The 12,716-nt window shown below is 40.1% G+C and overlaps 1 protein-coding gene across 1 annotated transcript in view; it reads left to right on the forward strand.

The window, feature by feature from the left end:
- Positions 1-8,236: 8,236 nt before the first annotated feature.
- LOC118806208 (ubiquitin-conjugating enzyme E2 E2-like) overlaps positions 8,237-12,716 on the forward strand; it is a 101,121-nt gene continuing 96,641 nt past the window's right edge. Inside the window, exon 1 of the mRNA XM_036567663.1 lies at positions 8,237-8,390. The gene's annotated coding sequence lies outside the window, so the exon portion shown is untranslated. The remainder of the gene's footprint in view (positions 8,391-12,716) is intronic.

Below are 12,716 nucleotides of genomic sequence, written 5' to 3' on the forward strand. Positions count from 1 at the left end.
ACCTTGTCAGTCCACCCTGTAGATGTAAAGCCAGAGACGATAGCTCATCTGCTGCTGCAGTTTGTGTCGGTCATCCTCTAGTCCTTCATCAGTGGTGACAGGACGCTGCCCACAGGACGCTTTTGGCTGGATATTTTTGGTTGGTGGACTATTCTCAGTCCAGCAGTGACACTGAGGTGTTGAAAAACTCCAGCAGCACTGCTGTGTCTGATCCACTCAGACCAGCACAACACACACTACCACACCACCACCACATCAGTGTTACTGCAGTGCTGAGAATGATCCACCACCCAAATAGTACCTGCTCTGTGAGGGTCCATGGGGGTCCTGACCACTGAAGAACAGGGTAACAAAGTATGCAGAGAAACAGATGGACTACAGTCTGTAACTGTAGAACTACAAAGTGCACCTATATAGTAAGTGGAGCTGATAAAATAGACAATGTGTGGTGGTTTTGGATAGTAAATAAAATGTCTATATCTGTGCTGTAGTCATGGCGACCCCTGGTTCCTATCACCACCACTGTAAAGAAATCTGAGTCTCTACAATCAACCATTTCACACCAAACCACTCTGAATCGCTCTGTTTACATCTCAACCACTGAATTATGTAGAGGTTTTGACTCATTGTGGAATTCCCCTTTAGTATTTGTTTTATATGTTGTTGTCTTGATTGAGTCACTTTTTTCAGCAGATCATTTACACTTTAACTCAGATGAAATGCTGATTTATAGTAGTGGACAGCAACACAGTAACTCACACTGAGCTGGGCCAGAATGAATGTGATGTAATGTAATGTAAATGTAGATATGCTTTAGGGTTACACTGTATGAGGGATCTTTCTCAGAGGGCTTAAACATCTGTAAAATTGGTGGACATAAATCAGGAACCGGAATGTGGTATTTGTCACCAGTGCTCCAGCTCAGTGTTGACCCTTAACACCCTCTTGTGGTCAGTAAATTAACATATATCTATCACAGAGGCCACAGTGTTAGTGTGGAGATCAGTCTAATAAACGTCTGTAGCAGTTCAGAGCGATCAGCAAGTTTTCCTTTGAGTCGCATATCAGCTGCAAACATACAGTCCTGTGCAAAAGTTTGCACGCCCCTGGAGAAATTCCATGCACTTCTGCACACTTTAATGCACAGTTACTGTTTATTCACTGAACTGAACACATTGGGACAAAAATAAAACATAAAACATGCCCTGTGCAAAAGTTATGGCACATTTTATATTGTATGTTTGTTTTTTTTCCCCAACATGTAAGCTAAATAAATAGAAATTGGGCACTAAAATTTGCAAATGCCATATTGAAGTGTGTTTACAGTAGAGGATGTGTTAACTTACTCAAACCTTTGCATATAATTGTAAAAAAAATCGTTATTTTTTTGCATTTAAATTCTTTCATGATTTCAGAATAGAAAGATAAAGAGCCTATCAGATCAGAAAGTGATCAGATGTGAAAGTTACCTTACTGAGTAAACCATTAAATATTGTATGAATATCATACAAGCATACACTGTTTATTAAACAATTAGGGACAATAAATGATCATGTTTTCTTTGTTGGTCTGCAATAACTTACCACTTTACAGCCCAAGCAGGTTTGTTTTAAGGACACATGTAATTATTTGTGTCAATATTAATGACCGTGGTAGTTTGGTAATGAAGCCATACGTTTTCTCCCCTTGTTGTGATGTCAGCACTCATCAGCACTCAAACCTTTCAGGTGTTTGAACCACTTTTGGGCCAAAAGAGTTTCAACATGTGCTGTTAACAATAGTTTAGAAAAGAAAACTGTGAAATTGTTATTTAAAACCTGTTCTACATACCAAAAAGATACTTTTATGAACATGAAACTGTTAAATATGACTATACTCAAAGTATTACCACAGAGCCCCGCCAATTTTTTTAATATTTCTGCATAATTGAGTGTGTGAGATGTAAACAGAGTGATTCAGAGTGGTTTGGTGTGAAGTGGTTGATTGTAGAGGCTCAGGTTTCCTAACAGTGGTGGTGATAGGAACCAGGGGTCACCATGGCTACAACACAAATATAGCCATTTTATTTACTGTCCAGAACCACCAGTGAACCAACACGAGTCTTCTGAAGTTTATATGGAAAGTTGATGATGGTAAAATAGTCATAAATCTTACAAAAATCTTAAAAAAAAAATCCTTTGGGGACTAATTTGCCTCAAAGCACCCTACATGTTCCCCTCCATCATGAAGATTTATCAAACCTATCACAAAACAATGTCTCAGACATCAGGCAGTGTATTCATGACCATTTGATGTAGGTAATAACTTTCTGTGAGGGAGCTTTTAGAGGTGGACGTCTGGTTCCTATCACCACCGCTGTGAACGGAGCATTTCGCACCAAACCACTCTGAATGACTCTGTTTACATCTCAACTATTTAATCATGCACAATCGTTTAATTATGCAACTATGTAGAATCGGTGGAGTTCCCCTTTAATAATATCTTCTGGGTTGGACAGACAGCAGAGGGGGCTCCTGAGCGCATCCTAAATTAGCGGCCATTAAGATGATGCCTTCTTAACCTCCTTCTGCAGGCCCTTTAGTGGCCATTGTGCTGGCTTCCTGTTTCAAATTTTTCATTTTCTTCAGGGAATCGTATCCAGATGCTTTACATGTGATGCAACTTGTAGACGCCTGTTAGAGCTCTGAGCTTTGGAGGCGTGTCTGCAGATTTCCTTGAGAAGCTGAAAGTGAGTCTCCTGAAAAGAATGGAAGCTGTAATAAAGGTAAAGAGGGACACACTAAACATTCAAACATCTGAAATTATATATTTAGTTATAATAAGTCTCGGCTTTTTGACTCACGTGCAGTACTGTATGTTGGATAGACTGTCTATACTGTGTATCATACACCCTTAACCCTTGTGTGCTGTTGATGTGATTGTTACTCAGTGGTCTGGTGGACCCACCACATTATTGGTTATTTAAATCAATACAGCCATAACAATTTATGTAAAAATACCAGATGTTTAAAATATCACAAGTGTCCAGTGTAGGGTTCTCCTTTAGCAGCTGTAGCCAGTCAGCAGCCTGTCCATGTTGTCCACCCTCACACACACACACACACATACAAACACATACATACACACACACATACACACACACACTAACAGCAGGCCATGTAGGAGGAGAACAGAGTGAAGGACACAGCACCTCCACACTTTTACTCCCCGTGGGTTCACCCAACACCACGTGTAATATAAATGTGTGGGGGGTGAACAGAGTGAAGACCCTGAAAATGGGTTATTTTATATGTTCTTTACAGAAAATGAGCAAAGGACAAGAATTTGAGGTTGAAATAATAATAAATCGCATTAATTTTTTTAAGTAATCATTGAAAATGAGTCCTCAGACCCCAACATCACACAAGGGTTTTAAAAAGATGGTTCTGCAAAGGTTCTTTAGTAAAGAAAATGGTTCTATGCAGAACCATGAACACTTAAAGAACCGTTTGTGTGATTAAAGGGTTTTTTGCATCATTAAATGGTTCTTCAGATTGATGGAGAATGTGTTTAATAAGGTTCTATATAGAACCTTTTTAAAAAGGGTCCATATAGCGGCCAAAAGGGCTCCTCTAATGTTAGAGGCTTGACATTGTAACAGTAGAAGAACCCTTTTTGGTGCTATATAGACCCTTTAACAATGCAAAGAACCCTCTAATCAGGCAAAGCGTTTTTTGAGTGTGCATGTCTCTATATAGAACCATTTTCTTACTAAATAACCCTTGAAGAACCATCTTTTTAAGAGTGTAGCATGTATTGCATGGTACATATTGTGTATGTATGTATGATATTATGTATAGTAATGTGCATAGCCTGTATATTTTAATAATAATATGCAATAATAAGAATTATTTGACTTGATTTGACTTAATTTGGTGGCCTTACACAATAATGCTCCAAATCCCAAGTGCTCAAGATGCACTGAATGGCGCTTTATTGACCTGTTAGAAATTAGCACTGTGGCAAACAATGAATGAGAATCAGATTGATTGATTAATTGAGTTGGCTAGTAGGAAAAGATCAGCATGGAGCAGAGATAAAACCACACTGTGAGGTCAGATGAAGGGTCTTCCTCTCTTCAGGCTGTTCTTTGGCTCGGGCCCCCATGTGCTTAAAGACACAAGTGTCAACGCTGGAGTGACACTTGAAGGGGAGTGGAGTGGACGAGATAATGCTAACACGATTAGAGGGTGCAGCTTTCATCCTTTCATACCGCAGGATCCATCCACCCTCCCTCACATCCTTCATTCATTTTTCACTCCACATTTGGAGGCCAAGATACACAAGGAAGATCTGGAAATCTACATCTGTACCAAATAATCCTGTCCATTCACTAAAGGGGAGAAAAAGAAATGTATTTCACATCTGAAAGGGGTTATTTGTTTAACTCTTTGGCACTAAATAGATAAATACAGTCATATGTAACTGTATATTTAACAAATTACATGTTTTATTGATTTTACAATAGCACATCCTCTACAGGGAGCACACCGATGCATACATACATACATACATCATCTAAACTGCTTATCCTTCTGGGTCGCGGTGGGGTGCTGGAGCCTATCCCAGCTGTCTTTGGGTGGAAGGCAGGATGCACCGATAGCATTTTCTGCAAATTTATATGGAAAATCATAAAATGTGCCATAACTTTTGAACAGGCCACATTTTTTTTACATACTATTTTTTCCAATATATTGAAGTCAGCAAATAAACAGTAGCTGTGTATTAAAATATGCAGAAGTGTGTCTCTGTAGATGATGTTTTCACCTTTTTACACATAGAAAATCAACAAAAAGATGGAATTTGGCCAGGTGTTCTCAAAATATTGCATACAACTGTAAGCTTAATATATAGATATGGCCTGATCACTATATATAGGTTATTTAGGTTGGTTTCCATAGATTAGGCCTGGTCTTGGACTAATTAAAGTGCTAAAAGTGAAAGACAGATCACTGAATTCAACTCCAAGTACAAGGCAAGGAAATGTAGTTAGCACCTCCCAGAAGTGAAAACAGTAGCAATAGTGCAAAACATATAGTTCAAATGTGCAATAACAGGCAGAAATATGATGTATCTATGCAATATATAACTGTATGAACAATATATACACAATTACAAATATATCTATAAATGATATATTAATAAATATACATATATATATATATATATTTATATATACATACACACACACACTTACATTTATATATATGTATATATATATGCATATGTACATGTAAATATATATATATGAATATGTATATATATATATATATGAGTATGTTTATATATATATATAAGTATATATATATATATATATATATAAAAAACACAATGTATACGGTATGTTAAATACTGTTAGAGTAAGTAGTTATTAAGAAGTGATTCTTCATTTTATTGATTTCATATATTTATATTACCTGTTGATCATTTTAGTGAATGAAACAGTTTTAACAGCATGAGTTATGAAACGTGAGGAGAAAAAAATCATATATATTTTTTAAAATGACACTGAAATGTTGCCATGTGGTGACAATGGAGCTGCAACCTGCAGTGCAGGCAATGAGAACAAAGCAATGCACCACCATCAAAAGTGGTTCTGCTATTGTTATGAAGCTTGGAGCAGTAGAAGAACCCATTCTGGTGCTTTTCTATGTAGAACCATGAACACTCAAAGAACCTTTTGCATGATTAAAGGGTTCTTTGCATGGTGAAAGTGTTCTTCAGACTGATGGAGAATGTGCTGTAGTTGGTCCTATGTAGAACGTTTTTGAAAAGGGTTTGTCTGTTGTTACGGTGTCAAGCTTGTATACGATAGAAGGACCCTTTTTGGTGCTATATACTATATAGAACCATCTACAGCATATTCTCCATCAGTCTGAAGAACCCTTTCACCATGCAAAGAACCTTTTAATCATGCAAAGTGTTCTTGGAGTGTACATGGTTCTGTTTAAAAGTATTTTCTTTGCTAAAGAACCATCTTTTTAAAGAGTGGGTTAGTTGATTCCTGTTTATTAGCTCTTATTTTAGCTTCAGATCTCGTTTTCAAACAAATGCATTCATATGTTATATCGAGGTTAAACGTAAGCAGTGTGTGAAATACCCCTGGCATTTGAGGGCTCCCATGTTGTCTGCCTACTCCAGTGTTAGTGGACTGCTAACTCACTCGCCATAGTGGTGCTGATGCTTCAGTGGCAGCAAAGCGTTTGGTTTAACAATTTTTCTTCTGGAGATGCTCTTTTCTAGTGTGGTTCTGCGCTCTTCCTCACATTAACTGAGGTCTTCCTCATCTCCTCTTCTGTCTTCAGTGTGAGAAATGAGGAACAGTCACTCTTTACACCAAACTCTTGGGAATCAGATCTACAGACACGCTGCAGTACATTGTAAAGTTTTCTGGAGGTATTCCGGGCACAGTTACAGTTTCTAGGCTGTGAAGGACCAACTGGGTGAACTAGTCTGCTACAGCGCCACCCTGAGGCAGAGCAGTGCTGCAGCTCTAGTTAGTTAAGAATAGCAAATCGCTGCTGTCAGAAGAAAACCTTGTATCTCCATTTTTGTTGTTTTTAAGTTTTTGACATAATTTGAAAAGGCCTGTTGCCCTTTACATTGTGTGTAGGTTTCATGATGAATGGACCAAAGGAAACGGACCAAAACGACTTGAAAGAAAGTCTGGTTCCATTGACTTACATTAAAAGTAAAGTAAGTTTTTTCCTTCTCCTGTAAAGTTATCATTTTGGAGATACGAGGTTTTCTACCAGCAACAGCGAAATACAGAAGCTGATTGTGGGCGAAGCAGCTAAACAATGAGCTTCAATGAATCTGCATTTGAGCATCCATTGTACCCTAAAGGACAGCATAACTTCTTAATACGTTTATCTTCAGGGACCCCCAGAATTTTGATTTTGAGACATTCAGGGGTCCAAGAGGTTAATTAGGGGATCCGGCCCCCCCGGGACCCTTGTATTTTGCACCTTTAATGTAAGTTTGAAAGCACTTCACATGGTTTAGGTGTCCTAACCCCGAATGTGTAGTGTCTCTGCTGAGTTGTCAGCTTGGTTGTAACAAAAAAAACAACATAAATTTCTATCGGCTCAGAAATAATTCCTCAAACCTATTGCTAGAATATGCATCTCTGAAGACTCTTCAGTTTTCTTTTACATTTCAGGTTGTGATCATCACAATTATGTTGATGTAGTAACAATTAAAAAAATAATTGATTAATTAATTTAATAATGGACTTAAAAGCATTAGACCAGCAAAGATGGTCTATGCTAGTCTGGTGCTGGTTTAGCTGGTCACACCAGCATGGTTATACTGGTTGACCAGCAGATCAGCGTCAAAACGCAATCTGCTGCTGACCAGACAGCAGCATCCAAAACACAGCGTATGCTGGTTTTGCTGGTGACTTTGTTAAACTTGACTTAAGTGTATTTAACTCCATGTATAATTTCAGAATTGAAAACTGAGTTTGTGTTTAATTCATTTGAGGCAACGAGTTACTTCTAATATTCTGAGTAAACTCAACTGATCAGGCTCTGCACACACACACACACACACACACACACACACACACACACACACACACACACAGATTCACTATGATCATTGTCGTCATTACAATCATTAATTCTATAAGTGCTATTAGTTCTACAAAGTATGTTCAGCTTTGAAGTTTGAAGACAAGACAGACACATCAATAGAGCTTCTTTGAATGGCACTGAACTGAACTGAGAGAGAGAGAGAGAGAGAGAGTAAGAGAGAGAGAGTAAGAGCGCGAGAGAGAGTGAGTGAGAGAGAGTGAGAGTAAGAGCGAGAGAGAGAGAGAGAGTAAGAGTGAGGGAGAGAAAGAGTGAGAGAGAGAGAGGGAGAGAGAGAGAGAGAGGGAGAGAGAGAGAGTGAGTAAGAGTGAGAGAGAGAGTGAGTGAGAATAAGAGTGAGAGAGAAAGAGTGTGAGTAAGAGTGAGAGAGTGAGTGAGAGTAAGAGTGAGAGAGAGAGAGAGAGAGAGAAAGAGAGTGTGAGTAAGAGTGAGAGAGAGTGAGTGAGAGTAAGAGTGAGTGAGGGTAAGAGTGAGAGAGAGAGAGAGAGAGAGAGAGAGAGAGAGAGAGAGAGAGAGTGTGTGTGTGTGTGTGTGTGTGTGTGTGTGTGTGTGTGTGTCGGGCGCGCGCGCGCGCGCGCTCGGAGGCGGTCCGGTTTGTCTCTCTCTCGCGCTCCGTGTGTGTCATTAGCGCCGAGAAGAAGGACGAGCGCGCGGACAGAGCCGCCGTGCTTCACTCGCAGGGGGAAAAGACCGACTTCAGCTCGATTTTGCGGATATTTCTCTGGCTTCCCCTGCGCGCCCTGACCGCTGAATCAGGTAACTACTGTGTGTGGTGTTGTGTAAAGAGCCCGCGAAGTGCAGCGAGGCTGCGAAAGCCGTGAAAGCTCCGGAAAAAGGCGACAGCAGCTCAGGCTCGGCTCGGCTCGACTCGGCTTGGCTCGGCGCTGCTCGGCTCAGTGGCGGGAGGGTGGGGTGCTTCATACGGCTCGCGAGCACACGCTTGGCTTAATGGCCGTTAAAAACAAAAGTCCTTCGCGAACCTTCGGCGTCCTTCTGCCAGGGGGACCTAATGCTGTTAAATAAGCCATATAAACACTGCTTTCTTCCTTTAGAAGGCTTTAAAAGACCCACTGCGGCTGTAACCGGACACTCGGGAATTAGTGCGCAGTTCCAGCGTTTGTTTTTGTTATTTTGGGGTTCACTATTAGCATCATCAGCTAGCTGCGTCTGAGCCTTGAGAGAGAGAGGGGAAACAATTAATGGACTTAGCTAGCTAACGTAACATTACACAAACAGAACAGAACAGAAAAGGTGGCAGGGAGTTTCTTTTTCCCCTACATAAACAGTGTCTAACACACACCCAGCGTTAGCTTAACGAAGCTGAAGCCGGTTTCACATTCGCCAGCTTTGTGTATTAATCTTCCCGTTCCACCTTAAATGGTGCAGCAGTTACGTTCTGGTGCCTCAGGCCTGAGTCGCCTGAATGGAACTGCTGCACCATTTAAGGTGGAACGGGGAAATTCGTATAGGCAGCCAACTTTGGCCTCGTGATAGCTAAAAGGGGAACTCCACCGAACTTTCAAAGAAATCTACATAATTAATTGGTTGAGCTGTAAACAAAACCATTCAGAATGGTTTGGTGCGAAATTCTCCGTTCTAGAGAAACTTGTCGAGTCAGAACTGTTCACACTGGTGGTGATGGGAACCAGACGTCCACCTCTAAAAGCCCACTCACAGATAGTTAGCTATTAGGTGAAATGGTTATGAATTCACTGCCTGATGTCTGAGAGTTTTGGCTTAAAATGCATTTGAATCCTTTTATTTTAATCCTGTCATGGTGGAGGGGTACGTGCAGGGCGTTATAAGGCAAAATAGTCCCCAAATACAACTTATTTTTTTAGATTTATGACTATTTTACCATCATCAACATTACATATAAACTCAGAAGACGTGTAGGTTCACTGCTGATTTTGGATCGTAAATGAAATGTCTATATTTGATGCAGACATGGCGACCCCTGGTTCCTATCACCACCACTGTAAAGAAATCTGAGGCTCTACAATGAACCATTTCACGTCAGACCATTCTGAATGACTCCGTTTCCATCTCAAGGCTTGGATTATTCAGTAGTTTTGGTGGAGTTCCCCTATTAGGGATTTTTCTACTGGAGCAGTGCTTTTGGATCCCCCTAGGGATATAGCTTTTACGGATGACAACACATTATAGTCATGTGATGTGATGACTGCAATCGATTGTGTTGTCTGTGAAGATGTCTGCCTTCCGTCTCTAACACAGAAATAGAAAACCCTTCTGAATAGGCCTCCTGAGGTGACGCATGAAAGGAAAGATAATTGCGCTACACTAGATAAATGTCCAAAAGTCTGTAGACACCAGCCTTCCTTCCTTCTACCACCCCCTTTGCTGCAGTAACAGCCTCTACTCTTCTGAGAAGACTTCATGCTAGACGTTGGAACATTGCTGTGAGGATTTGATTGAGCATTAGTGAGGTCAGGTACTGATGTTGAATGGTCAGTTCTGGATCACTCCAGCTTATCCCAAAGGTATTGGATGGAGCTCCATCACTACAGAGAACACAGTCCCACCTCCCCACAGCCCAATAATGGGGGGCTTTATCCCTGTCTAGTTGAGCCGGCATTGGGCATTGTGACCTTTGGCTCTTGTGTGGCTACTCTAGAGCATCCCATTCTTCTGGTCATGCTTTTCTGGGGGATAATACAAGCTTTAAGTGCATAAATGAGCACCTGTAACAGCAATCGGTACATTTTAAAAGGGAATCCCCCTGATTTTTCAAGAATGCTGCATGATTTGATCGATTTGGTGTGAAATGCTCCGTTCTAGAGAAACTTACTGAGAAGGAATTGTTCACAGTGGTGGTGATAGGAAACAGACGGCCACTAACTCTGTGGAACCACTGGTGGTTCCAAAACGCACTTTGTCACATTCTTTATTTCATAACTTTCATATTTCATAAGCTACATTCAAAAGGTGGGGGTCATATGAGAGCTGGAACTGTCTTCTTTCCAGTTAAATAGATGGGTAATGTAGTTTTAAAATTTTATAATAAAAGAAGCTGAACTCACAATTTTTTTTTTTGTTCTACTGAAAGTCGACCCATTTTTCCACAAATCTGGGCTATAAACTGTAAACAGATGGCGTCTCTTCAGTGATCTGCTCTGTACAAATTATTTTTATAAAGTAGTACAAAGAGCGTCTAAGATTTTTGGCTTTCAGCAGTAAATTGTAAGCATATAGAAACATATATGATTATAAAACACATTTTCTGTTGATTTACAAAAAAACACATCACTTTTGTTTCATGCAGTTACTGAATAATTTGCATTACGATTTGGGCATGTAAATTCAGACGCAAAAACCTAGATATGCCCAGGAGAATAAGAGGTTAAAAAGCTTTCTCACAGAAAGTTATTACATCAAATGGTCATGAATACACTGTCTGATGCCTGATGCATTGTTTTTACGATAGTTTTGAGATAAACATACATGCAGGTGTTGTGAGGCAAAATAGTCCTCAAAGAAAACTTGCTTTTCCAATTTAGCACTGTTTTACCTTCGTTATACATAAAATTCAGATGAGACTTCAGTTCACTGGTCATTTTGTTAAATAAAATGGTTGTATTTGTGTTCCTGACATCTTGACTCCTGGTTCCAGTCATCAAAGTCAGTGTGTTTCTTTACAATAAACCATTTTACAGTAAACCACTCTAAATAACTTAAAAAATTGGTAGAATTTCCCTTAAAAAGTAGAAGAATTGTCATCAGTCATTTGGACATACAGGGTCTGTTTCATGAACATGGTAATGTCAGTGGTGACTCGCCATTAAAAATCCCATTTAATCTTCGCTCAGACTTGGGAAACTGGCCCATAGTGAATGTGTGTATTGGTCCCCTGCTCCATCACAGCACATTCAGCTGAGACATGGGGTTCACTAATGTTTATAGAGGCTGTCGATTACTCATAAACACTTCTAGGCGAAGGGCTTTTACACTTATTTTGGGTTCCCTGAAGGACCCAGCAGAGCTGTCCACAGATTATCACATCGTGATCTGATAAGTGGAATCGATAGTGTCGTCTGTGGAAACGTCTGTCACGCATGAAACGATCTGTCTATCCAGACGAACACTGAATTGTACAAAATACAGTCTGAGTCTTCTGAATAGCCCTCTTGAGGCGAGACATGAAAGGAAGTGTCATTATGACACATGGGTGGGCTCCCGTAATGTGTATATCAGCTGTGGTAGTTCTCTAAAGTTCTTTCAGTAAACCGCCTGTACATGTCAGCTAAAATGTATGTCCAAAAGTATCCAGACCCTTCTAATTAGAGAATTTAGTTGCTTTAAGGTTTTAAGGTTCACTCGTTGCTGACACAGCTCGTATTATCGCCATAGAAAAGCATTGAACGATAGAATGGGACGCTTTGGAGCAGCCCACAGGCACAAGGTCGGCTAGAGGGGTATAAAGCCCCCCCTGCTTTGGGCTGTGGAGCAGTGGAACCGCGTTCTCTGGACTGATGGAGCTCCATCCAATACCTTTGGGATGAGTTGGAGTGATCCAGAACTGATCATCCAGACCTTACTCATGCTCAATCAAACCCTCACAGCAATGTTCCAACATCTAATATAAAGCCCTCCCTGAAGAGTAGAGGCTGTTACTGCAGCAAAGGGGGACCAACTCCCTATTAAAGGGTCTATATCATACATTTTTCAGTATTTATTTATTTTATTTGTTACGTAAAATCAGCGTCTGATGCTTGTGAGGCTTTATGTACCAAAAACGTGATAATTAATTTTTTACATAAACATTTTCCAACCTCTGTTTACCCCGAAGTATTAACCCTTTGAGGTCTGAGGGCATGTTCTCGATTTGTGCATATCTTCTTAAATTCTCCTTTTAAGGCACTTGCATGTCGCTGTTGTTCGGAACAAAACCTTGAATCTCCAAAATGACAACTATACAGGAGAAGGAAAAAACCTACTTTAATTTTAATGTAAGTCAATGGAACCAGACTTTTTTCCAAGACATTTTGGGCTGTTTCTTTTGGCCTATTCATCATGAAATTTACAAACAATGTAAAGGGCAACAGACATTTTCAAATTATGTCA

Source organism: Colossoma macropomum, unplaced genomic scaffold (assembly GCF_904425465.1).
Source record: "Colossoma macropomum unplaced genomic scaffold, Colossoma_macropomum, whole genome shotgun sequence".
In the NCBI taxonomy this organism is placed as follows: Eukaryota; Metazoa; Chordata; class Actinopteri; order Characiformes; family Serrasalmidae; genus Colossoma; species Colossoma macropomum.